Below are 8,076 nucleotides of genomic sequence, written 5' to 3' on the forward strand. Positions count from 1 at the left end.
CTTCTCTTGTGCCTCTGTTTACTCATCATGGCAGATCTCAGGGGACTCCTCCTGGAAGGGGCTCTCTGGGCAGTCCTGCAGCACCAACTGCAGCAGCTGCCACTGCTGAGGGGCACTTGGCCCTGGGACTCCATGCCCTGGTGTGTCTTGCAAGCTGCTCCTTAGTTGCAGGAGTCTGTCTGTGCAGCAGCATTTAGGAATTTAGGAAGATCCCTCCGCGCTCTGCGCGGGATCAAAATCCTGCCTTGAGCTGCCAGTGGCGGAGGGGGTCTAGCTTTCCCAGGGAAGCAGCGCGCTGGAAAGTGGGGAGGAAGACCACGTGGAGATGAGTGGCGACAGGCTGCGAAGCTGTGCCAAAACGTGGCTTCCTTGTGGAGGCTGGTAATTGCAGGCCTTGTGCTGTGCATCTCCCTAAGCATGTCTTCGGGCTGGATGCGCCAGAAGAGCACGTCTGTGCATGTGAGCGCCTTATAGATGTGCAGGAATCTGTTCCCCTTCTCGTGTGGAACTATGCCCTCCAGCCCGCAGCCGCCCCAAAGGAGAGGGTACCATGAGGTCACCAGCACCTCCCAGCCAAGCCCCGCTTTTTAAGCCTATGGGCTAGAGAAAGCAGGAGAACAGCCACAGTACTCCAGGGCAGAAGGGTGCCCTGCAGAAGTGAAGAGCTGGACAGGATTCTGTGTCAGCAAGGGCCTAAGACCTGCTCGGGAGCAGAGCTCCGAGGCAATCGGGCTCTTTGATCCAAAGCTGGAGCACAGCTGCCTGTCCTTCTTGTTCAAACGCTCACAGAGATGCTTGCTGAAGAGTCTCCGCCCTTCCTACTTCCAGGGAGTCCTCCTGCTGAGCGCCTCCTTTCTCGAGAAAGGCTTTCTCCGCCCACGCTATCTGGGGCCAGCTCAAAGGGAGGGAAAGAATGGAAAACCCGGGCAAACAAGCCAGCTGCCAGGTGAGGCTCTTGGAGCAAAGCATGCCGGTGACCGTGTGCTTTTGGCATTCTGGGAAGGAGTTGTTTCCGTCGCACACGCCGTCGGTATGAACTCTGAAAGGTTGTCAACTCGTGTCACAACGACCGATGTCGATGCAAGAGGTGTTGCAGCAGCTGAGAAGTTGCAGCAAAGCTGTTCTGCTTTGCTAGACATTTCAAGGGACCTCATTTGGTTGCAGCGTAGATGAGAGCACTTCCCAGAGGAACGTGAAAGTCAGACCATCCTCCCCCACCAACAGAGAGCGGTGTCCGTTTTCCCTGGTTTTTAGGTTGGATTCAATTCACTAGAAGCCTCCCCTTTTCCCATTTCACCCCAAAACAGAGTCTTTCTGACCACCTCACGGCCTTTAGTGCCCCTAGCAGGAGGCGGCTAGCGGGCTCTGCAGGCTCCGGGCGTGGCAAATGGCACTGGTTTTCTCCTCGTGCCATCCAGAGAGGGCCCACACCTGGGCATCCAGAGCTTTCCTTAGGGCCTGTAGGGCCCTCACTCTTGACGGGATCACAAGGGCTCAAATACACCAAATGCTCCAGCAGCACTGTCTTGTGCTGCAGAGGCTGGCACGCCGCTGCTTGTGAGCACAAGATGGAGAACGGTCTCATCCGGGACTCCGATAACCTCACCCGGCTTGTGTGTTTTCAGCCTGCTGCAAACAGTTTGGGAGAGCTCCTCTCAGGTGGACGAGGACAGCAAGCAGCAAGAACCTCGTCAAGCCAGACCTCGGACTGCAATTCCTGTTTGCAGGCAGCCAAACAGGGCAGAACAGGTAAGCCGAGGAGCGGAGCCGTGGAGGTCTCCAAGTCCGAGTGGTACTGCTGCCCCCCAAAGAGCAGGCCAGGTGGCCATGGTCTTTCAAGCTTGCCTGCCCATGCCTGGCAGGGAGAAGCTGCTGCAAAAAGCCAAAGGGGAGGAGCAGCAATGTGCTGTGGTGGGGGCATGGCTGGGTCGCCCCCTCCCTTGAACTTGCGGGGAAGAAGGCCAACCACAGGCGGGGCTGTGTTTGCAAGAGTGTAGCCAGCCGAGTGAAGGACGCCACGAGTCCTCTCTCTTCAGCCCTTGGGAGACCTCACCTGGAGCCAGCCCTAGGTCCAGGGTGGGGCTCGACCATGCAAGAGAGGCTCTGGAATGCTGGAGCAAATCCAGCGGAGGCTCCCAAGCTGGTCAGCGGGCTGGAGAACCTGGTGTCCAAGGGAGAGGTGGAGAGGACTGTGTTTGTTCAGCCCATAGAAGAGAAGGCTCAAGGGTCCATCTCCTTGCTGTCTGCAGCTACCCGGGGGAAAGGCTAGAGGTAACTTAGCCAGCTCTTCTCAGAGGCGCACAGTGACAGGGTGAGAGGCACAAGACGTAGAGTTGCAAAAAGGCAGATTCCGGCTAGCTGTTGGGAGGCGCGTTTCCACCATGAGGGTGGTCAAAGTTTGGAACAGGGCCCAGAGAGGCTGTGGGACTTCTACCCTTGGAGTTATTCAACCCTCAGGTGGACACAGCCCGGGCAGCCTGCTCTAACTGGCCCCGCTTGGAGCGGGGCCTTGGACGAGAGCTCTCCAGAGGTCCCCTCCAACCGACCCCGTTCAGTGGTTCCGTGCTGGGGTCTGACTGGTGGAACCCCACGGGAGCGTTTGATTTCACGGTTGCAGCGCTGAAAAATGGTCATTCCTTGCCCTCATTCACCCTGTCACGAGCGATGTCAGCAAGAGAGAATGGAGCCAGCAAGCAACGGTGGTGAATCCCGGCCAGGGTCCCTGCCTGCGGCAGTGCTTGGCATGGGGGTTTCTGAGGCCAGAGCAGAGCAAGTGTGCGGGAGGACGCACAGGCCCCGCAGTTGCTGGCTTCTCCAGGGCTGAGAGGTGAGAGCGCCTGAGGGAGGTCAGAAGCAGCCTCAAATTTGTCCTCTGGCCCCAATGCAGGCTTGGCGGCATCAGGAAACGCTGCCCGAGGTTCAGCCACACTCACCAGTGCCGTGGCTTGGGAAAGAGGAGAGCGCTGCTGCCTTCCTGCCCCGAGCTGAGGAGAAGAAGAGGAAGCCAGAGAGGCTGCCGCGGCTGCGCAAAGAGTAAGTGCGCGCCAGGCCCAGCCCCGGCCTGGAAAACTGGAGTGGCAGCACCTGTCCGAGGTGTGAGGAAGCCCATCTTGGGAGCCATGGGGCTGGGTATGGCGTCCCCTGATTTCTCCTGGCATGGCAATGACCTGGGCTGGACCCTGGTGCCAGGCAGCCCCAAGCTGCATTGCCACTTGAAGGCTGTGGGTACCACCAGCGGGAGCGTGCGTGCAGGGGCTGGTCGAGGGGAGAGGCAGGAGGGCCTCAGCCAGAAGGGGAGAGGGAACTTTCCCTGCTCTTGCAGGCAGCTTTCTGTACGAGCAAGCCACACCCTGCAACTCTTGGAGACTTACCAAGTGCGTCGGGAAGAGTGGAAGCAGAGGGTAGAGCTGAATCGGCAGCGGAATTCCCAAGAGAAGCACTTCCTCTGGTAAATTTCTCCAGCTGGGGGTGCTGTTTCCCCTTCCCCTGCACTGGCCTTCCCTCCACACCCAGGAGCACCCAAGGGGAGGGGAGGGGAAGGGGGTCCGGTCTTTCCCTGGCACCCCTCGTGGGAGAGCAACAGGCTTTGCAGGCTGTGGCCTGGGAGCAGGTACCCTTCCAGCCCAGGGGCAGGGGTTGGGCACTCAGCGGTGGGCTTTCCCTGTGGGACCAGAAAGTTGTGGCTGCCGACGATGAAAGGATTCCTCCAGTGTTTTGGCTCTCCCTTTTCAAACCGCACGCTCCATCCTTGTCTCCCCAAGGCTCCACACCCGGACACCTTGCCCTGTGGGGATCGAGGCCGGCTTGGTGCAAAGTCCCATCCCCGCCTGACTCCTCCGCAGGCTGATTACCGGCACGTGGCACCTTGTCATGTCCTTGCCTTGGACACTAGGGCCCCTGTCCCGTTCCAGAAAGCATAGAGATGCCAGCAGAAGCAGACCCCAGAAGAACCGCCCTGCCCTAGGCCTGCAGCGTTTCCGTGCCCTTCTCCCTGTGCCTAAAACCAAACGGTTCCTTTTTAATGCCCTAGCACTGGGCAGCAGATGGCTCTGCGGGATCAAAGGGAGAGATACCAGGACTTGCTGGCTGCGCAGAAGACGTGTGAACATTGCTGGAAAGTCTGGAAGCGTGGTCCTGAGCCATCTTGCTAGCTGCGGAAGCCTGCCTGGGCCTGAAGAGCGACCAGTCCCAAGACACTGCAGCTCCAGGGCCAAGTGGAGGCCTGTCAGCGTGGGAGCTCCCTCGGCTGCTGTCAGCGTTGTCTCCATTGCGGCCATGGAGCTCTTAGCAAAGGGGATGTTGAAATCCACCTACAAGGGCCAAAGGAAAAAAAAAGTGGCGTGTACTTGTTCACGGCTGGAGTAACCAGCCTGTGCCTCACAAAGGACAGTGCTGCAGGACAGATGAACAGAAGAGCTGTTAAACCCCCCATGTGCTCCTCCACAGTTTTTGTAGCGCCGTAACAGAATAACGCCCGTACACAGACCGCAGCATAGAGACACGCGTGCCACAGAGCGGGTGTGCAAGCAAACCACTGCCTCACTCATTCTAAGGACAGCGCGCGCGCACACACACGCGCCCCTTTCTTCCTTCATTACCCTCCCTAGGACACGCTCAGAGCTCACACCTCTCACTCCCCAAGACCCTCACGCACAGCCAGGACTGCACCGCCAGAGTGCACATGCACCAGCCCAACACATCCCTGACACTGCACACGCATCCGCACACATGCTCACGCTCTCCACACGCACAGAGACACTGCACAGCGGACACACCCCTCACACAGCATGGTGGCCAGGACACACGTACACCTGATGGGCCCACAGCCCCAGGGGTGCTATAGGAGCTGCAGCCCTTCTCCGGATTGTATGGGGAAAGGCTAAGGGCAGAGGAGGAGCTGCTGTGGGGTAGAGCGGTGCGGCAACCTGGGAGTGCAGATGCCTGGCTTTTCTCTGCAGCTGCAGTGCTCTCCAGCCAGGCAAACCTGGGATGGGCCATGTTTGTCCCTGGGCCTCCGTCGGCCCTTGGCTGCTCCTTGTGGCGGCCCCCCCAGGGCTGTGCTCATGTCCTGGTGGGCGCACAGTGTCCCCACCACCCACCTCCTGCCTGCTGCCTGGAGGTGGACGTGCCTCATTTAGACCTTCCTCCTCTCTTGCCGCATGGCTGCGGTTGGTTTTTTTAGCGCTTTCTTGAATTAGGTTTTCAAAGCAGCACCTAGTAGCTTCTTGTAAACTACAGGCAGCTCACAGCTGCTTGACTGCCCTGTCAGCCTTTTTCAAATCCTGGGCTCCTTGAAGCCTGTCCATGCGCCTCCTCTGACCCGGGAACACAGCATCTCCCTGCCCTTCATCAAACACAGGAAGGGGCTTTGTGGATCCTCCCAGAGGAGCGGGTGATGGCCGTGTCCTTTCGGTCTGTTGCTGGGAGAAGCCTCTTCTTCGGTCGTCTTCCTTGTCCCAGTAACGCCTGATGCTCCAAACACTGCACTCTCCCTGCAAGTGCTGCCTCTTACTAAGCACCTGCTTCACTGGCAGACATTCGGCGTAGTAAAGAGGCAAAGGCTTTGGACCGCCTTGCTGCTGCAGGGACCAACAAATTGCCAAGGAGGTCCAGAAGCTGAGTACTCAGCCAGTACTGTTTTGCCCTGCCTGTGCGCTTAGTTGGCAGCTTTCCCTGGCCATGCAACTCATGAAGTGGTGCTGACCCTGATTTCCAGAAAAGTGCTTGTCAGTTTAAAAGAGAAGAACTGGTTTTCAGTGGGGAGTTGGAAGGGCGACGTTCTGCTGCTTTGGGGGACTGCCCGCTGGCTTTTCTGGTGCGGTGACCCTTCTGTCTCGTCTCGCTCTGAGAGCTCCGTGAGGTCCCTCTTGACCCTCCCTGTGTGGAATAGCTACAAGATGCTGCTGCAGAGACTACTGGACTCTGACAGCCAGGCAGGGGTTAGGCCAGAGCCCAGATGCCCTCGGGAGCAGAGCGCAAAGCCAGAAGCCCATTGGCTCCCCCACGAGATGTGGTTTGGGACCAGTGTTCCCTGCTGCTGCTCTCCGTGTCCTTCTTGGCTGCCTTAGCCCCTCTCCAGCCTCCACTCCCATTGGCCCAGCATGGCTTTGGCTGCTCTGGGTCTGCCCTTACTCACGGTCCCTGTGGCAGTCGGGTGTCCTTCTTCTGCCTCCCCTCGCCCCCTCCCCCGGCTGTCTTCACTACAGGGGCTTTCTGATGCACTCAATGGCCTCACAGGGCTGCCACAGCAGCGACCTCACTGTCCCAGCCCTGGGTCGCCTGTGGCCTCCCTTTTCCTGCCTCTAGCCAGCTAAACCCTGCTGAGGGGCACTTTGCCCTGGCACTCCGTGCCCTGGTGAATGTTGCAAGCCTGGCACGCAATGGCTGCTCCTTGCTGGACGAGACAAAGAGGAAAGCACTTGAGGTGCCCGGTTAATGCTGAAGAGCCATGGTGATCGCAGGCAACAATGGTTGCTCGTGGGCTCCAGTCCGCCTCTCCAAGTGTGCTCCAGTGGCGCAATGGGCCAGCGCGCAGTACTATACAGCAGTGCTAAGCGGAGGGATGCTGAGGGTGTGAGTTCAAGCCTCACCTGGAGCATGGGCTTTTGATCATGCACTGCCTCCTCTTCCCTTGGGCGGTGCAGCTTTCTAGCAGCGACATCTGTCTCAAGCCAGACATCCCGGGACCTGCCAATACAGACACCTTGGAACACCAGAAGCGCTCGGGGCCGTTCCAGGCTTGACCTGGGCTCTGCCCGCATAGCACTCGGTTTGGGGCCCCGGAGGCAGAGCTGGGCTCTCCTCCCTTCTCTTCCGCAGAGGATCCAGACCCCACTCAGGGCGCAGATGCTAACATTTTCCTTTGCTCTTCAGCATTTGCCCTCCAGGCGGACACTCTCCCAGCACCAGCTGCCCAGCCTCACTGTGGCAGAGCCTTCCTAGCCAGCCTTTCCCCCTGCAGCCAGGCCAGGAGGAAGCACTCCTGGCTCTCTACACGCGAGCACTGCGGTGGAGCTGCAGGCAAAAGCTGCTGCCTCACAGCGCCTCTCACTCTGCAGCAGGCAAGGGAGAAAGGCAGCTCTGCCTTTCCAGGGAGGGTTTCTTTCCCACAGCCAGCTTACAGCTTGGCCGGAACAGGACTTAAGACTTCCAGCATGGTGGCATAACCTCAGAAAAGTCACACGCTCCCCCTGAAGAAAAAAAAAAAGCGACTTCTTTCTCCCAGGGAAGAGCTACTTGTGTTGGGGGTCTCTATGGCGTGGGATGGCAGTTGCGGGTGGGCTGGGGCTGCAGGGCAGTTTGTGTGTGGAGCTGAGAGTGCCCTGACTGCAACACGGAGAGCAAGGGCAAGGGAAAGGAAAGGTGAAAAGCTGGGCACTTTCCAGGCAGAGTCTCTCAGTTCTCAAGCTTGGCCTGGAGAACGGAGAAGCTTGACTGCTTTCCCAGAAGCAGGGGTAGCTGTCACGGCAGCCCCCCAGCAGAAGACACTGCACGATCACTAGAAACCAGGAAATCATTTTAGGCACGAGCCCACTGAATGTTTGGAACAGAGAGCACAGAAGAGCTCCCTAGGCCATGGCATCTTTGGAAACAAACCCGTTGGCCTACCCTTGCGGGTGCCTCCCGTGTCTTTTCCAACTCTCCTTTTCACCCGGCGGGCTTTGCAAAACCATTGCTGTGACTCGGATTCGGCCACAACGCAGAGTACTAACCACTATACGATCACAGCTGCCCATGTGATTGCCTTTCCTCCTCGGGCCATTTGTCCCTCCTGCCTCCTGCCCTCCTGCCTTCTGCCCTCCTGCGGAGCAGCCAGAGCTGTCAGGTGACGGCAGGCTAGCAGGGAGAAGTCAGAAAATGCGAGTCTGTGTCCTTGCAGAGCAGCACCCGAACAGCGCAAGCCCTCATGTGCCTCCCTGGGAGAGGGGAGGCAAACTCACGCTCTAGATTCACCTTTTCAGAAGTCTCAGTTCTTGGGGATGGCAAAGAACTGGACTGAAGGCAGTTACGGGGCATGTCCAGGGGCTGGCGATGAGGAAAGGACAACTCTGCAAAGAGCGGCCCCGCGTAGCCAGC

General features: G+C 58.7%; 1 non-coding gene across 1 annotated transcript; it reads left to right on the forward strand.

Moving 5' to 3' along the window:
- Positions 1–6,505: 6,505 nt before the first annotated feature.
- Positions 6,506–6,598, forward strand: TRNAY-AUA (transfer RNA tyrosine (anticodon AUA)). The gene is given in 2 exon segments: positions 6,506–6,543; positions 6,563–6,598. It is a non-coding gene; the product is annotated as a tRNA-Tyr (tRNA).
- The last annotated feature ends 1,478 nt before the right edge of the window (positions 6,599–8,076 follow it).

The sequence above is a fragment of the Struthio camelus genome, chromosome 10 (genome assembly GCF_040807025.1).
Source record: "Struthio camelus isolate bStrCam1 chromosome 10, bStrCam1.hap1, whole genome shotgun sequence".
Classification (NCBI taxonomy): domain Eukaryota; kingdom Metazoa; phylum Chordata; class Aves; order Struthioniformes; family Struthionidae; genus Struthio; species Struthio camelus.